Consider the following 19,910-nt stretch of genomic DNA (forward strand, 5'->3'; position numbering starts at 1 on the left):
CCTAACAATGATGTCACTGGTAGGTGGGTTTCTGAAGTGTCCACAGAGTAGGAAAAATGTGTACAATTTTATCATAAGCATTAGTGAGGACCAATTATATGAAGATAGGTTGAAAATGGGTGAAGTTGTCCTTTAGTAATTTAAAAAGTCCTCAAGTCCTTTAACTCAAGTAAAAAAATAATATACTGAGCAACTTTCAGTTGTAGTTGAGTATAAATTGATCAGGAGTAATGTATATGTTACAGGACGATTGAATAACCAGGACGATTGAAGAAGGAGCGCTTGTTTTCAGGCAATTCTGTAAAACCAACGCTAGAGGGCAATGCAAGCCAGACTAGAGGGAGGGTGTGTGTGTGTGTGTGTGTGTGTGTGTGTGTGTGTGTGTGTGTGTGTGTGTGTGTGTGTGTGTGTGTGTGTGTGTGTGTGTGTGTGTGTGTGCGCGTGCGTTTGTGCGCACACGCACATGCATGCACACACATGCGCACGCATGCACACACATGCGCGCGCGCATGCACGCGCCCGTGCACACACGCATTGTTTTAGTTTCTCCCTGAGACACACACACACACACACACACACACACAGTGATCCATGAAAATAACTATTCTGTCCCTATCGGTTTACAACTCGGACGGCGATGTGTCGACTATCAGAGCATCGGCCGGTCAGCGCGGGCACTCGCGCCTCCTCTGCCTCAAGCTCTGCTGAGTCGGCGCGCCTCCGTCATGGACAATAACTATTATCACGTGCGTGTGAACGCGTGTTCAGCGTTCCCCTAGCGTAGCTTCCTGGTTGCTAAGTGGGGGGGGAACAACAACAGACAGGTCCGCGTCGCAGCAAAGCCCCGCCTCGCCCCGAAGCCCCGTGCCTAAAAACGAGCGCTCTGTCTTCAATCGTCCTGGTTATTCAATCGTCCTGTGACATATACATTGACTCAAGTACAGGGGTTGAGTAGGCCTACGCTGTCCACCACTGAATGTAACACCATCACATTCAATTCAATTCAATTGTATCATGTTGAAAGTCCTTACCTGATGAATCCACGCTCCTTGTCTGAAGAAATATAAATGTAATTCATTGTAATGGATGAAATTACATAAACATTTTATTGTTGAATGTCTTAGCTGCTGTCAGTCAAACAGTGTCAGGCAGGAGCTGATATGTGATAATAAGATGTTTTTCTATTACCTTTGGCTTTTTATATAAAGAGCCCAGCTGGGCGGAGACACAGAGATAGAGAGAGATGCAAATCTAGTGAAGCTCTGCCCACAGTCTGTGTGTGTGTGTGTGTGTGTGTGTGTGTGTGTGTGTGTGTGTGTGTGTGTGTGTGTGTGTGTGTGTGTGTGTGTGTGTGTGTGTGTGTGTGTGTGTGTGTGTGTGTGTGTGTGTGTCTGTGTGTGTGTGTGTGTGTGTGTGTGTGTGTGTGTGTGTGTCTGAGCAAGACTCTTAACCCCTAATTGCTCACAGGCCCTCATTGGAAACAAGCCCGCAAGGACTTTCATGAACGTCCTGTTAAAAGGAATTATCCTTATCCTGTGTGTGTGTGTGTGTGTGTGTCAAACAATGTAATTGGCAACACAATATACTTCAAGTAAAAGGAAAAGTAGTTTTTTTTCCCCCCAAAAGGAGAAATTGTTTGTCGTACATCGTACATATGGTAGTTGAACTCAGGGGGAGTGGTCATTATATATATATATATATATATATATATATATATATATATATATATATATATATATATATATATATATATATATATATATATATATATACATACTGTACGCACGCACGCACGCACGCACGCACACACACACACACACACACACACACACACACACACACACACACACACACACACACACACACACACACACACACACAGGTCAAGTGTCAAAATGTAATTCAGTATAACTGTCTGGGCTAAATATTAATGACAAAGGTATTTTTAAATTTTTTATCCAACCTCCCAAAACACAACAATTTGCTTCGAGAAAACGCTAATAAAAAGATCACAAAAATGCCCCCATTTTTCCGGTCTATTGGTCTAAAAACACTTTTGCCTTTTCTGTTAAGGATTGAAAAACTTGAAAATGCTAATATAAAAAAATCACAAAAATTGTATAATTTGTATGTTCAATTTGAACCAAACAGAAAAAACCTTTGTGATTTTTGTCCTCCAAAAACAAACTAAAATTTGCATTTTTACATTCTGAATTGAAAAATTGTGAAAACGCTAACAGGTAAAAAATCACAAAAATGACCCCTTCTTTTGGTCCATTTGTCTTTTTTTTTTTTGTAACAAAAAAATAAGCCATGGCTCAGTTTTGCCCTTTTTTGTTCATAATTGAAAGTGTGTGTGTGTGTGTGTAATGAGGGTGCTTGATGCCATTGCCAGTGTGTGGTCACACTGACATACATAATACAAATAACAGTACAATAACATTTGATTTGGTGTGTTGTAAACACCAAATATGTAGTTATGATACTGCATACTAACCCTAACCCTAAAAAACATGATTATAATTATAAGTATGCATATGGAATAAATGTTCTAAAATCATCAGTTTGAGAAACCATCCTTTATCAGCCGGGGTTGCTTACACACTACACTCATCAATCTTTCCGGATTAATAATTAGTTCTAAAAGCATGTCTTTGATATGCAGGCTGCAGCTGATGTGACAGCTGATCTTTCTTCATGAGCTGCAATATCAAACGTTAACTTTATCCTTTTAGATTCATCCAACCTGTCGCCTATATGAAATATCCATTAAAACAAGGAGGGGAATTTTGCTTTTTATTCTGCATAAAGTAACGCTGCGTTACTCCTAACAATGTCATTTGTTTTTGTTTCTGACCCGAGATAAAATTGCTCGCTATTCTCCCTGTATTGGTCTGTCTGTGTCTAGCTGACATGCTGCAGATCCGTGGTGCAGAAAATTCCACTGCCGTGTGAGGTCTCCATCTTTAGTAAAAAATAAATAAAAACTACTTCGCTATTCATCGAAACAAATGCTGTTTTGTGTTGTTGAAAGTCTATTCTCCAGGGTGGCAAGCTTGCCCCTCAGCACCCCACCTACCTGAGTAGCAAAGTAGTTTTGTTTATTTTTACTAAAGACGGAGGCCTCGCACGGCAGTGTAATGTTCGGTCTATGAGCAGAGCAGCGCCTGGCAGGGCGTTAGAGAGAACTCACTAACGCTCTGGACCAGGGCCCCTGGTCAGACCTCCTTGACCTGAAAAAAAAAGGCATGTACACATGCATACTTTCAACACTTGGCAGTAATGTCATTATTTTATGTTAAGGGTCACTCGAAGATTAGACTGAGAGAACGAGCCCAATCGATGGTCTTTAAGGGCGGATCCAAACTCAGCCGCACGGATTCGTGCGGGGCTTCCTATTGCTTCACCAATCTATGTCCCCGCCTCCCCTCCCCCCCCCGGCCTGTGCACGGAGCACGCTGACGTCACCAAATTTAGAGCGACGCCCCTCTGCACTCTGATTGGTTAGGAGATAACAAGGTCCTAAGACCATCGTTCCTGCATGGCTCCCCCAGGCTTTTTTTCTTTTGTAACAAAAAAAAAAAGCATGGGTTTCCGAGGCTACTCGAAGATACAAACCTTGTTGTCCATTGTAAACTTTGTGCGGGTACAGGGCAGCATAGGGCAGGCTAATTGCTTTCAACCGCGGACGTGGTCTCTGACTGTGAAGAATTGAACTGACATCTAATACAGAACTTATACTTTGTCGTACTCGTACGCCGGGGTCGCGCACCGGAAATAACCGATCAACAAGCTCATTGGCTGTTTCAGCTGTTTGGTACTGTAGATTTTTGACTCCTTCTGACTCCTGTATAAGGACAGGGATGTTTTTAACCTTTTTTTGCATGCAGCTGCACACATAAATGTAAGTCAGAGCTTATTTCCACAGTGGTCTTTAGGTGTATGTGCGTGTGTGTGTGTGTGTGTGTGTCACATAAGGGGGTGGGGGGAGCAGAGGGAGCTTCACTAGAATCAAATTCATTAAAATAAAAGCAATACGCATACATTTTAATATAATCAAATGATGTACTGTACACAACATCACAGCAGATCGAGCTAAAACCAGTAAACAGAAATTGTTAATTTAATTTAGTCATGTTGAGATATCTTGTCAACTCGGATGTCTGAGAAAAGCTTTTATTAATTGTTTAATTATGTTGAACTATCCCTGTTATGAATTAGCATGTGTGTCTTCAGACTTCCTTTGCGATTGAAGGTTTTTTCACAACCTGTACAAGTAAAGGATTCTGCCCCTGTATGAACCATCATGTGTGCGTTCAGATACTTCGTCTGACTGAAGTTTTTACCACAAACGGTACAACAGAGTTCATCCTTTGAATGAATCTTCATGTGTGTCTTCAAATTACATTTAACTGAAAACCTTTTTTCACAAATTGTACAAATAAAGCGACGGGGGCTCGGACGATGCCCTGAATGACGCTTTTCATGTGCACCTTCAAATTAGCATTTGCTAGAAAACTTTTGCTACAAAGTGTACAACTAAATGAACGCAGACGCTTTGTGTGAATCTTTATGTGTCTTTCCAGGTAACCCATTTGACTAAAGACTTTGCCACACACTGTACAATTATAGTTTCCTCCCTCTGAATGTGTCTTCATGTGTATCGCCAGACCTCGACGCTGCATATATATTTTGCCACAAACTTCACAAATACAGGTAGTTTTCCTTGTGGTCTTACTTCTTTTCCTTGTAGTCATACTTCTTTCCCCTGTATGCTTCATCATGTGCGTCTCAAGACCTCTGCTCTGATAAAAACCTTCGTCACACAATGTGCAACTAAAGGGTTTTTCTCCTGTATGCGTCTTCATGTGTGTCTTCAAATAACCTTTTATTTTAAAGCCTTTACCACAAACACTACAAATAAAGGGTTTCTCTCCTGTATGAATCATCATGTGACTCTTTAAACTTGACGAAGTAGTAAACCTTTTGTCACAATCTGCACAACTAAACAGTTTATCCCCAGTATGGTTTCTCCTGTGCAATGTTAAATATCCATAACGAACAAAGCTTTTGCTACAAACCGTACAACTAAAGGGCTTTACCCCTGTATGACTCCTCATGTGTATTGTCAGAGAATGCATTTGACGAAAGCCTTTACCACACTCTGTACAACTAAATGTCCCCGTATGAGTCCCTTCCGCAGTTTGTGTCTTGTGTGACTTCCTTCCATTTGAAGACGACTGATCTTCCCTGGTCTCATCCCACTCGGCATCACTGTCTTCAGTGTCACATTCAGAGATCAATGGAGCACAGTGCTCCATTGATCTTTGAAGTGGATCATCTGGTTCCTCCTTGACCAGACTGCGGCTCCTCTCCTGCTGTTCAGGGGAAACCTCTTTACACACAGAGGCAAAAGATAAAATGAGAGAAATCATTACAATGACATTTCCAGAGCAGTTTCTGCTGTTTTGGTGATGTGGTAGTTGGAAGAATTTCTGCTGTTAGTAGCATATCTGTGCCTGTTTTTTATTCAAGTGTGAGATGCCATGCTAGTGTTATTCCAATTTGCTCAGGGTGTTCAACTAATTCCATTTAGGAAAGATTCCGATTTGGAAAAATTCCAATTTGGAAAGTTTTGGAAAAAATCCAATTTGGAAAACACTGCTACAACCAAGGATAACTAAACCGAAGGGTAAACTTTACTGAAAGGCCATCAATTTAATACTTTTTCCATAAATTGGAGCTGTAAGGCAGCCAAAGTGATAAAATGATTAGTGAATGAACGATTTCAGCTCCATTTCAAAAATAGAGAAAATAGCCAATCCACAAGCTCACAACTTATCTCATCACGATACTTGTGAGCTTGTTTTTGCCTTGTGTTCTGTGGCATCTTGTTTTTATTGTTAAATGTCAGAGACTACAGATGAAAATTTGGCTCCTTTATATTTACACTGCTTTCATAACTGTGCTTTAATGTACTGTATTTGAATGCCTAGTTCATTAATACATACTGACCCTCTCAAATAAAGGCAAAGACTCAAGTATCGGGATTGAGTACTTTGTCCACACTCTGCCAACAAATAATTACACTGCAAATGTATTTGATCAAATCAATGGCCATATGAGTGTGTCTGTTAACACAGATCATTCTCTGCAGTAGTAAGTGGAAAATGGCTCTGGTCCATGGCGTTAGAAGGAGTTCTCCTTAACGCTATGGTACTTTCGATTCTATCCCCTCGCACCGCGGTAGCGCAGCCTCTCGTCTGTAGTAAAAATAAAAAATACACTTTCACTGCTCACCAAAACAAAGACGGTTTTATGGAGTTGAAAGCCTACTCTACTAAGGGGGAACTCTCTGAGTGAGTCCCCCACCTCACGTCTAAAATAAACTTTTTGGCCAGAAAAGAAAATATTTTACCGGAAGTAAAACATGTTTTCAGGTTACTCCACTGTGCCCTCTACAGAGCTGGTCAATGAAAATTTCCTACTGACCAGATTCTTCCTTCCGGTGAAATATTTTCTTTCCTGGCCAAAAAGTATTTTAGACGTGAGGTGGGGGGCTCAGAGTGTCCCCACGTAGTAGAGTAGGCTTTTAACTCCATAAATCCGTCTTTGTTTTGGTGAGTAGCAAAAGTGTATTTTGAATTTTTACTACAGACGAGAGGCTGCGCTACCGCGGTGCGAGGGGAAAGAATCGAAAGTACCATAATAGCGTTAAGGAGAACTCCTTCTAACGCTATGGACCAGAGCTAAGTGGAAACTAACAGTTTAAAAAACAAAACAAAACTGTACATACCCATCCTGCACAACTTCACTACAGGGTTCATTATTGCATCAAATAAAGCAACAAAAAAAAAACAGATCTACAAGCTCACAACTAGCTTGTAGATCTGCATAGTTTTATATTGTAAATATAAAACTATGCAGATCGTGTTTGTAAATAGGCTACATCGTCATCATCATATAGATCACATGCATAATGTATTCAGAATAAATACATCATTTCATCTGAATGGAGACCGGTCACTGTTTAGAGTGGGCGGGTCTTAGACCGTGCAGTGAGTGAGAAGTCCCTGTTTTTTTGGTGTTGCCAGATTTTGGGAGAGGAATAAGCAACCATGTCTATGAAAACAAGCCCAAAAGAAGCGACTATATGCCAAAAGAAGAGACTATACTATTGTCACGGCTATTTTCAACTAGGTTTCAAGTGCTCATCTGGCCTATAGTCACTATTAGGCCACATGAGCACTTCAAAACTATTGGAAAATAGCAGTGAAAATCACATTCACAATAATACAATTCCGACATGAATTCTTTACACTCACTGAGGCACTCCAAGCTGTAGAGCGTCGGACATTCCCCAACATTTTCTTTCTAAGCTCCAGCCTTGGATTGCCTTTCAATAAAACTATATTTGATAGACACTGGAGGTGGAATACATGGAGGCTCTGGTGGTATATTATGATATAGAATACTTTGTTACATTAAGAACGTGGGTTTTCATACCAAAACACTAAACACCTCATCTTACATAGATAGCAAAATTAATGTTTATAAAACAAAATGTTTTAATCTCTTATACGACTCAGGCATATGTCGTCAGTGGTGGAAAGTAACTAAGTACATTTACTCAAGTACTGTACTTAGCTACACTTTTGAGGAATGTTTACTTTACTGGAGTATTTAAAATTTTCAATACTTTTACTTCTACTCCACTACATCTCAGAGGCAAATATTGTACTTTTACTCCACTACAATTATTTGTAAACTTTAGTTACTATTTACTTTGTAGATTTTGATTATTATTACAAAACATACATTAACCACTTCAGCCCTATATACATTTCGGCCATTTGAAAATAGCCAATCTGCAAGCTCATCGCAACGCATTGTGAACTTGTAGATCGGCTATTTTCAAAAGATTTTATAGTTTATACATTTACATACATTTGAAAACTTGTGAAATGGGACATTCTGGGTCAGGGGGCCTATGGATAATTCCTTTTCTACGCCAAGTTCAAAAAACTAAAAAGCCATATCCGTTTTTCGTTCTAAAGCAAACAAACAAAAAAGGACTCTTTTTCCATGTTTACTCTACAAACCCAGAAACACTAAAACGACACCAAAGCGGTCCCTTTTTTCGTTTTGCCTCATTCCTTTTGTCATTCTTTGCGGTGCAACTGAAGAAGGAATAAGGTGTTGCTTTGCGCTTTTTTCATATTGAGAACTCGGATCCAAAACGGAAGTGGCGTCATTTCACCGTTCTGCCTTACAGAATTAATAAACGCTAAATCAAGTCAAAACTGCCCGCTTTTTCATTTTTGTCTTTTGCATTCTATCATTATGTATTTTGGGACTAAAGAAGTAAATTGGCGTCATAGTGTTTTCCTTTTCAGTTTCACAATAAGAAAAACCCAAATGGATTATTTTATTTTGATTTATTATTTATTTCCTTCTCAGTAAAAAGAGAGTAAATTGGCGTCATGGTGTTTTCCTTTTCAGTTTCACAATACGAAAAGCCCAAATGGATTATTTTTATTTTTATTAATTATTTATTTCCTTCTCAGACGTCACGGGAGAGGTGGGGCAGAGGCTGCGGGCATGAGGGTATGGAGTGGGTGAGGTTTGGGGTTTATGGAGGTGGAGGATTTGTGTGGGGGGGGGGCTTCACGTCGGAGGGGGGGGGGGGGGAAACAGCTTACGTGCATTTTCTTTCTTTATTATTATTTTTTCTCACTTTCCCCGATAATTGTAATAAATAGAGCATAAAGTTTCATTAGATTAACAGTAGGCGATTAGCGTAGTGGTTAAGCAGTCAGATTTCAGTGTGGGAAGCTATGGTTCGAATCTTTCCTGGAGTCAGGTCCTCTTTATGTCTTCGGGTGTGCTCTGACCAGGAAAATCAATTTTTCCTCCTTTTTTATTAGATATTCATGTGGTATTTTTCTGCCTATATTGATAGGAACAGTAGACTGATAAGAAATGGGGAGGTGACACGCAGCAAAGCTCGTCGGGATCGGGAGTCGAACCCGCGGAACGCTGTCATTGCCAGGCTGGATTACCTGCCAACGGTCCGGGCCTATTTGGTGGAGCTGCCCCTGTGGCACTAGCTGCTGCTACCCCTCCTCCACCAAATACTTTCAACAGGTAAGAACAAATTATATGTACTGTATATTATGCAGAGTAATACTTTGTCTGGATGTGAAGCCAGGAATTGTACAAAAATCAACTACCCCCCCCCCCCCTCTGTCTGTACAGAGACATATTCATTGGGAGAGTGGAGAGAGGAAGACTGGTCCTGGAGCAGAGGATGATCCTTACGCTGACTCAGCAGGAGGCGCAGTCTTCTGTCGTCTGTGAGAAAATCAAGCTCGAGCTGGCAACAGACCAACAAGTTGTACTCTGCGATGCTCAAGGCAACCTTCTGGTTGTCTCCAGCACAGACTCCAGTACGTTAAGATATTTTCAAATCTGGTCATTTTCTCTGGCTTGGCTGAATGCTTCAAATCTCAGAGCCTTTGTATGTTTGGGTATTTTCATCTTATGTCTTTTATTCTTTTAATGAATAATTACGTTTGTTTAAAATCTAGTGACATTGGGAAGCTTAGCCTGACTAAGCTTGTGTACTTAACATTATAACTAAAGTCTAACAAGTTGCAACAGGGCAGATCTGCCCTAATTATAGCCTTTATAATCGGATATTGTATACTTACATTTGCATATATCTATCTATCTATCACAGAGGGGTGGGGGCAGGGCAAGATAAATAGACATTTATTGATACTGCCAGGGGAATCTATTGCAGTACCTACCTAAGGTTGCAGTTCGAAAAAAATGGCAGATGAAAGTAAAAGAGACATCTATGCCTTCAAGAGTAAACTTGTCTAAGATTAAATGAAGACAAAAAAAAAAAAACTAGCAACAGACAGTTGTAGGATGACACAAAATAACTTCTGTGTGGATGTCTGCACTCTGACTTTGACATTATTTGCCCAATGTTTTATCTATCTAATATGTGAATGGTTTAATGCTGTACAAGTTCTTGAATCAATTTTGCTTCATTGTTCCATAGCAAACGTGTGGAAACGTGGAAGCACACGCCAAGTGGTCGCACTCATGGAGAGCGACTACCAGGAGCTCCAGCGAGCCATTAGACGGAGGACGAGGTAATAAGCATTGAATTTATCCAAACCAAAAACCATTTCTAAATACAGACATACACATTGCAATTGATTGAATGGGGAGGTTTCACCATGTTGGTAAATATGTGCCACAGGTCGGTGTGAGGTGTCTGCTTATCTTTATTGAAAATGTGAATTTTTTTCTGATCAGAGGAAGAGACTATCACAACTACCAGCAGGCAGGCTATACAGTACATGACTAACTCTAACCCCAGTGCATACTGATGGACGATCTATGTACTGAAAAGACACTTTTGTATGCCACTGTGAGAATTTGTATGAACTGCTTGCCCACACAGTGATGTGATGTAATGTCTCTTACCTTTAATAAAAAGTTGGTCACAAAAAAAAAGAAATGTGACCTTTTATGTACATTGTAAAAACAGGGAGCAGATGTGGCACTATAACTGGGTGATAACTGGTGACTGAAGACGGTTCATTACAATATATAGAGAATCTGTTACACGAAAACATGGACACAGTATAAATGAAAATCATCAAATCTATGGCACTTGCTAATCTTATGTTTTTCATGGTCTTCACATTTTGATATTTGATTGCGTTAATTGTTATCTATTGAACAAATGTAAAGAACCGAAACCTTATTGTAATGGAAAGTGAAATTTGTATTGTCTCAATTAAATTTTTTTCCTCCTTCCCACAGTGCCCACGGTGTCGACAGTGAGACCCAGAAGAACGTCGAGGACCTTGTTCTGGCAGCTGATGGCCTCCCAGGTGCCATTGAAGACATACGCCAACTTATCGACTCCTCCCAAGAAGTCATGACAGGAGCTCAGATTGCTACTGTCAGAGGGACACTGAAATGTGTTATCTGCAATGGTTTGTATTTCTAATTCACATTTACAAAAAAAATTTTAACAACTGTATACTACTGACATATGAGAGATACTGATCAAATTATTGTTCTGTTTATGAATCTTGAAGATACCATCGTGAATCCGGTCATGGATCCCGCCTGCAAGGCTATCATTGGGTGCCGAATTTGTGTCCAACAATGGCTCCAGAATGCAAGAAACTGCCCCAAATGTGCAGACCCCAGCTTCGGTGCCAATCATTTGGAGCTCAGGGGACTGGAGGACATCCTCGACATCCTCAGAAACACTACAGAGAATAACTGATATTCTTGTAGTGTTTCTGAGGATGTTGAAGTGTTGCTGTTTTTTTGCATGTTTTCTGTACAAATGAAGTACAAAGTTTTGTACAAATGTTTGCGTGTCCTCCCATTTTATAAATTGTAGCGATTTATGTTTGTAGACAGACTCTGGATCATTGGACTAATCCCTTCTCTCAGTAGTCGATTTAATTATTTTTTGAGTGGCGGCCTCTCCCCTCACCTCCAGAGTAGGGAAGGAGTAAGTTAGTGTCCCAATGATGAATGAAACATGTTGCAGTACTGGGCTGATGAAGGTCACGTACATCTGCGAGAGTCAGTCCACATTCTGGTCTTTACTTTTCATTCAGTATCATAATCAGTACCCTCTACCCTTCAGTGCTTGAGGTGTCTCCAGAGTGCAACTGTTTCTCCATTAGCAAATATCTCTGGGGCACTCTGCTCTCCATAAAGTCCCTCCTACACTGCTTATTACAGTCACCCTATCATAGGCACCCCTTCTTGATGCTGCACACCCTTACTGGCTGCCTACTGCACACTGTGCTCGTTAATATTCACTTTTCACATTGAGCACATAAGCATGAGCTGGCCTATACATTATATTCTTGCCTGTTATAGTGAGTTACTGAGTACTATAATCAGCTCGTTGTATGAAGTGCATGTTTTTGTACAAATGTTTTATATAAAGTTTTGTACTTATATTTGTATTAAATGTTTTGTACTAGAGACTAACTGTCCTGTTTCTTTGATGAGTATATCTGAAGGATTACCATGTCCATCTGCAGGTCACACTATTAACAGCACAGATTCTGCATTTTCCATATTTGCTGTTGGCTTTTTTTTTTTTTTTTACAGATTTGAAGTAATTCAGTTGCTTTCAGCTATTTATCTCTGCTTAATTGTAGTCCTGTGAATAATGGCTTTGTTTCAGAAGAGGTACGATACATCAAATCTGCCAACAGCATTCAGCAAAGATATTTTGACCTTTTGCATTATAGTGATCATCTTAGTGACCTTTGCACTTGTATTCATTCTTTATGACATTGCCGTCTGCTCATTAATTCTGACAATAGCTAAATTCTATACAATGGTCCTGGTTATTTTTCTGCAGTGTAGACTTAGTTACACCACCTTACTTCTACCATTACTGATGGCAAATATTACAAGTGACAATATTACAAATATTAAGAAAGTTTAATGATGAGATGGTTAGAGGTGGTGTCCTACCTCCTACTGGTTGACAAGAGGTATAACATTAGGCAGTCATTTATTTTGTATTACGATGGGGTGAAGTAAATGAAACATGAGGCTGCTTTAAAAAATATATTTATGAACTGTATTTAAGTGTTACATAGCACTATATTCACATAATTAGTGTTTGGTAACAGTGTCTACACTACCCGGGGCAGAGCTTCCCCTGGTGGGCATGCAATCCTCCTCCGCGGCGGAGGTCTGTTGGTCGTAGGCAGGCCGGGAAGCAACTCACCACTCCTGGCCAGGCAGCGTTGTATGCGGTGCAAGCCTGCATGCGTTCCTATGTTATAGCCGCTTTAATGCGAAAGTAGCAGATCTACAAATTCAGACCAATTAATTTTTTTGTATTGGTACCAGACACGGTAAAACTTAGGCTAGCCTATACTACTTGTCACATTTCTCATGTAGGTACGATGACGTCATCGCGCATTCGCACATGGTCATTATGATAATAAATAACAATACAAAAACACCAGACCGCTCATGGTCATTATAATAATAAATGGAGAGAGAGCAACACTTACAGTCTATGAAACACGGCACGCTCATTTATGGCAAAAGTATTGGCATAAAAATATACTTAAAGTAGAAAGTATTATGGTTTGTTGTTTCTTTTAAATGTTTTGTCCATGTCGGGTAACGTTATTGATTTATAAAGCCCGCTGATCTGACGCACACACTTAGCCTCCTATAGTCTATTTCAGCTCCTTCTAGTCAGGCCATAAATAATATTCAGAATAATGTTAAGGGAGAAAAGGTATTATTATAATTATTATTATTGGTGGTGTTATTATTATTGGTTTTTGGAGTTTATCACAAGCCTAGCCTAGTGCACCTGACGTCAGTATGACAGCAGCAAGACAGACAGCTGACAACAAGCTGCGTAGGCCTACTGCACTGAAGTTAAACAGTCATCTTTGTGGAAATGTTTTCCACTGCCATTGTGTCTTACAGTGAATTTCTCTTGTTCAATTATGCTGGTTTACAATCAAATGTATATAAAAGATAAAGTTTATAGAGTTAACAGACACCCAACAAACCCCCCCCCCCCTGCAAATGGCTCCTGTTAAAATGTACGTTAATATGCATATTTGTTATATGGACCCCTGCGGGGATGAGCGCTTTTCGGTGAGCTTCTGCAGAGGCTTAATATTCCTATCAATATTCATTCAATGTGTCCACACATCCAGTGTGGACGATAGATAGCGCTCACTAACTAGACAGACAGACAGACAGACAGACAGACAGACAGACAGACAGACAGACAGACAGACAGACAGACAGACAGACAGACAGACAGACAGACAGACAGACAGACAGACAGACAGACAGATAGCGCTCACTAACTAGAGAGACAGACAGACAGACAGACAGACAGACAGACAGACAGACAGACAGACAGACAGACAGACAGACAGACAGACAGACAGATAGCGCTCACTAACTAGAGAGACAGACAGACAGACAGACAGACAGACAGACAGACAGACAGACAGACAGACAGACAGACAGACAGACAGACAGACAGATAGCGCTCACTAACTAGAGAGACAGACAGACAGACAGACAGACAGACAGACAGACAGACAGACAGACAGACAGACAGACAGACAGACAGACAGATAGCGCTCACTAACTAGAGAGACAGACAGACAGACAGACAGACAGACAGACAGACAGACAGACAGACAGATAGCGCTCACTAACTAGAGAGACAGACAGACAGACAGACAGACAGACAGACAGACAGACAGACAGACAGACAGACAGACAGACAGATAGATAATCACTTATGTTGCATGCAAGTAAATCCAACGTGCGTAAAGACGGTGCGTATAAGTCCAGCCCCTGTGTGCAAAACTGTTCTTATATTTAAAATATACAGCTCAAGCAATTCATTATTAGTTATAAATTAAGAATGTATTATTAATGAGTTAAAGGGGGGGGGGGGTGATCCTCGATGATTTCTCGATGAGTCTTATAACAATTTTGCTTTCGAGGAAAAATACAACAACAATTAAATAGGTGTGGATGGCTTCAGTCAATGAATCAACAGCGGTCGTTAGCTCCCCACTGGGAGATCAGACAAACTTGATGGCCCATTCCCGCACACATCAGAGGTGGTTAGGATCAAAGGCATTTGTAGACAGACGCACAAGGCATGAATGGATGCCGGTGATCGTAGGTTTGACAGTCGGGAGGTTTGTGGCGAGCTGTGTGCGGCCGGGGAACGAGCGGCCATTCAATTATTATTATTATTATTATTATTATTATTATTATTATTATTATTATTATTATTATTATTATTATTATTATTACCCTTATTATTATTATTATTGTCATAAAATAGCTAAACAATCCATTTTTACGCACAGCAGCCCAAATACATGTCATGGTCCAGGTCCATGGACAGTTCATTCGCGATCATTACAAAAAGAGTGTAGCAGTACCTTCAAATAGGCCAGTAACATTAGTATTTATCTGATGAAGGTGGCTGGTGTTTGGGCTATTTCAATGGCATTCGTCCTGGGTTGTCAAACAGAATGATCACAACACCGTCACCAAGTCCAAGACAAGTGGAGTTTACTGGCCAGCTCAATAACAGACATATAGCATATTCCTTCTGTAAATGGGGAGTGGTTGGTTGGTCAAAGACGCACACAGGAATGAGTAGGAAAGTTGGCAGTGTTGAAAGGTCATGTCAGTCCAGTTGCTGTATAGTTCTTATAGGCTACCATAAGAAGCGCACACCTCTCTCTCTGCCTGCTATGTAATTTGTTATATGATGGTTGCTTAGGTTGCAGTCACGTGTAATTGCGCATGACACATGTGTGCCACACATGTCTGTTTGGTTAATATTATGATTATTATGATGATAATGATTATAATACAATACACATGGGACGTTATACAAGCATTATAATATGATTTCGTTTTGATATTATTTCAACGGGGCATCATTCGAGAAGGCTTTCTGTCCGTCAGACACACTGTTTGTCATTATAATAATAATATGAATAATAATATGAATAATAATAACCATGACTATGCGCGGACTTTCGATTGTCCGTCAATCTGTCCGTCAATGATTCATTGTTTGTCAGGATAATAATGATTGGATCCGTTGAAATCATATTCAGATGTGCATGCTTCCTGCATAGATAGATAGATAGATGGACAGAGGACAGAAAGACATATATTCAGATGTGCGTGCTGCGTGCAGATAGATAGATGGACAGACAGACAGACAGACAGACAGACAGACAGACAGACAGACAGACAGACAGACAGACAGAGCAATCCGATCTGCTGCCAGAGATGTTCAATATTACGATATATATAAAAAGGGGGGAGGGAAAGAGAGAGAAACATACTCGAATTCGGAGCATACACACTAAAAAACAGTGGGTTATTTCATCTACCCAACCATGGGGTTATGAAATGTTTAACCCATTCTGGGTTATTAATATGGTAATGGGTTATTTTTGTGCAACCCAAGTGCTGGGTCAACATATTTTTGTCTACCCAACCATGTGGTTATGAAATGTTTAACTAATTCTGGGTTATTTATATGGTATTGGGTTATTTTTGTACCCAACATATATATTATTTCTTTACCCAATACCTTAAGCACTTTGAGCTGCATTCATGTCATGAGAGGTGCTATTAAATAAAGTTTATTATTAATATTATTATTATTATTGTTATTATTATTAATTTATTATTGTTATTGTTATTATTGTATTATTATTATTATTATTATTATTATTATTATTATTATTATTATTATTGCCCCTTTGGTGGGTTTTGAAAAAGAGAGCTTGCTCATGGGCTTCCCTGAATAATAAAAGAAAGAAAATAAAAAAACAGTGTTTGCGATTGTGGTCTGGAAACCAAATAGAAGAAACTATGTCACTCTCAAACTCACACATCGTCAACATTTAATTTATTTTTTATGAATTATTATTATTTTTTTAATTGTATTTATCCATCTGGAACGCAAAAGTGGTGTTGTACTACTGGGGTTCCATGTGTAGTTCATTTGACTGGAAGAAAACTACAACAAAATGGCGGCCGAGACTTGTCTACGCGCAGCGTGGACCCTACGTCTGACGTACTGACGTCAATGCCTTCATAAAGACGTGTTTGCGTCACTGCATTACCGCGACACACGAACAGCTGTGTGTGCAGTTGTCCCAGCAGACTAGATGTGAGCAGAGCTGTGTATCCCGTCGCGTGGCACATTAAATTAAAAAGGTTTGTGTACTTTTATATCTACATAGCAAAGTCGCATCGTCTGTTTTACCTTAGCTAACATTACCTAACATCAAGAAGTCTATATTTCCCTGCTATTTTATCGAGGCTAGCTGGTTAGTTTAGCTCAATGCTAACATGGCCTGTTCTGCTAGCATTGAGCAGAGCTAACATTTCCACGGGCTTAGCGTTAGTTTTAAAGACTAATTCAGATTATTTATAAATCCTGAAAGCGATATTCTGTTGTCAATATAGCAAATGTAATATCAAATTAACATTAGATGACCAAATGCATTCACTGGGTGTAGCAACCATGACCTCACTGTTTGTTTTTCACGGTGCTTCAAATAATGCTGCGTTAGGTTAGGTTTAGCATTGATGTACTTTATTTAGTAAGACATGAGAACAACAGTAGGCCTACATGGAAGTACAAATTAACAATACAAGGTCTATTAAACTGGAAGACTCATTAAGCACTGAGCTTGTTTAAGATGAGATCCCCATGCACACAAATCATGATGAGCTTTAGCGTCCTAACGTTAAATATGCTGGCTAAACATTCATTTAGTGACTGCTTTTGGTTCTCCATTGGTATGCAGTAGAAATGTCTTTATGACGGTACTTTCACCGCTCATTTAGTTAATTTGTTTTGATGATACAGAGAGATGGCTGTTAGCTGTTGTAGCTAGCAAACATTACATACTGCTGATGCCCTGTTAGGTCATGTGAGGTGTAGTTCAGTGGTTCTCAACCTTTTCAGGCCGTGACCCCCCCCCCCCCCCCCCCCAAAAAAAAAAAATCCTATTTGAACTGGGGTCCCCAGGGTAAATATTGTGAAAATAGCAGATCTACAAGCTCACAATGGCTCGGGCATTGTGAGCTTGTAGATGTGCTATTTTCAAATGTTGTGCCTCTTTCTTATATTTGGCCAATGTTTGACCAGTTTAAATAGTTTGTTTACTTTTGATGCAGTAATGTTGTTTTTAGGTATTAAAAAGGTCCTAAAAATCCTTACATTGTCACTTCACTGTCATCTGGGGACCCCCTCCCAGGTTGAGAACCACTGGTGTAGTTGATTAACTAATCTTGCTCTATTGTGGGTTGACCTGTTTCTAGCGTCACAAAAGTGTATCACTCTATATAAAAATAAAGGCTTTGATATAACTAAGTCTGCAGATAAAATACAATGCTAATAACCATAGTAAGTGGGGCTCATGTGTGCTAAATACAACGGGTAATTTTTTTTTAAATAGGAGAAGCAGACATTTGTCAGTTTTAGTAGCCTCATCAACTGAATAAATTAGCCACAGCAGTGAGGTTGAAGTCATGCAAATGTACATTTTATGTTTTGTTTTAATTAAGCTCTTTATGTGTTTTTGTCTCAGATCGATGGACACCTTCGTGTGTGACACTTTGACTCAGTGGCAGTTGACAGACCTTATCGATAGATTTAAAGGTAAGAACATGGTTTTTTTTACGTTCACAGCAAGCAGATGGTCTGCATAGCTAGGTAAAGAAATTATTTGAAATGGCATTGACTGCATAATTTGTATTTTGTTACTGAAAATGCATTTTTATTCCAATAGCTTCCATGTATTTAGCCTCTTATTTTTTGCTGTTCTCCGTGGTTTAAATAAAGATGTCCTTGTATTTTGTTTTTTTGTCTTTCAGACGAGGGAATTGACGAGGAGAGCTTTGTTCTTTTAGATGAGGGGACCATCAACCAGTTGATTCCAAAAGCTGGCCCCAGGCTCAAGTTCCTAAAAAAATTTAGAGGACTTGTAAATGTGAGAGGCTACACCCCCCCACACACACATTCATTCTGAGGATTTGTTCAAATTAGTGAGCAGATGGCATATATTTGCTTTAAATGCAAGAGGCAAATTCCAGGCGATGCCAAGGCTCTGTTTCAACATTTACGTGCAGTACATCATGTAAACCATTCATCAACATATTTCCAATGTAGTGAAACTGGTTGTGGTAGAACATTTTCTTTTATAAGGTCTTATAGAAGACACCTAGGAAAGGAGCATGAAAACCAAAGTGATACTCTCGATGATCCCCTTGAAGGTCCAGCCCAGCCTGTTAACATACAGCTTGCTGAAAATGAGCCGGTACAGGGAGATGAGGAAGTTGAGGATGAATGGGATGGACTAGGGCAAGATGACATGACCAACCGGGTAGCCCTTTTTTTTATAGCTCATATGAGGTCTAAACCTTCTTTGACATTCTCTAACTTAAACTTTATGGTTCAACACACCTCTAGTTTAATTGGTGATATTGTGGGCAAACTAGAATCAAAGGCCATGTCTTTATTTCATCATTTTGGTCTTGATCAAAGCCCAGAGGTAAAAGAGCTTGGTCTGGAGTTCTTGGAATTAGCCGAGCCTTTCAAAGGACTTGATACAGATTATAAACAAATGCAGTATTTTGCTAAATCAGGAAACTTAATTCAGCCAGTTGAGGAGTTTTTCCCTGGGGGGGCATCCTTTGTTCAGCAAAGGGCCTCTGCCACTGGCACTGTCCGGCAAGTCTCAGTTCCTGATTCATATCAGCGTATTCCGCTGCAGCGCCTTCTAACCAAGCTACTTGAAATTCCTGGGGTTTTACAGGCCATGCAAGAATGGCAGCAGAGAGAGAGATGCTCTTCAGGATTTATTTGATGGGGAGTTTTGTAAAACGCATCCACTGTTATTAAAAGAGGTTTCGATCCCACTTATGATTTACCAAGATGATTGTGAGACAGTCAATCCGCTTGGGTCTAAGACTGGGGTTCACAAGTTAGGATTTATATATTTCACCCTAAAGAGCTTGCCACCAGACCTGCTATCAAGTTTGCAGTCACACTTCCTTTTAGCAGTGTACAAATCCGATGACGCTAAGACCTATGGCCTTGATGTAGTGCTGCGCCCTATTGTGGAAGAGATCAGGTGTCTTGAGAGGGATGGCATCACTGTTGATACCCCCAACTTTCAAGGTGTTGTTAAGTTTACAGTGGTCCAGGTAGTGGGAGACAATTTGGGCGTGAATGCCATGCTTGGCTATATTGAAAGCTTCTCTGGAAATTATGTCGGTTTTGCAGAATAGAT

At 39.9% G+C, this 19,910-nt stretch overlaps 1 long non-coding RNA gene across 1 annotated transcript; it reads left to right on the plus strand.

Moving 5' to 3' along the window:
- The first annotated feature begins 16,751 nt into the window (after window positions 1–16,751).
- On the plus strand, window positions 16,752–18,977 carry LOC308098222. The gene is made up of 3 exons (XR_013934272.1): window positions 16,752–16,824; window positions 18,207–18,277; window positions 18,493–18,977. It is a non-coding gene; the product is annotated as an uncharacterized lncRNA (long non-coding RNA).
- The last annotated feature ends 933 nt before the right edge of the window (window positions 18,978–19,910 follow it).

This window comes from Gymnoscopelus braueri, assembly GCF_963280865.1.
Source record: "Gymnoscopelus braueri genome assembly, chromosome: 2".
NCBI lineage: Eukaryota > Metazoa > Chordata > Actinopteri > Myctophiformes > Myctophidae > Gymnoscopelus > Gymnoscopelus braueri.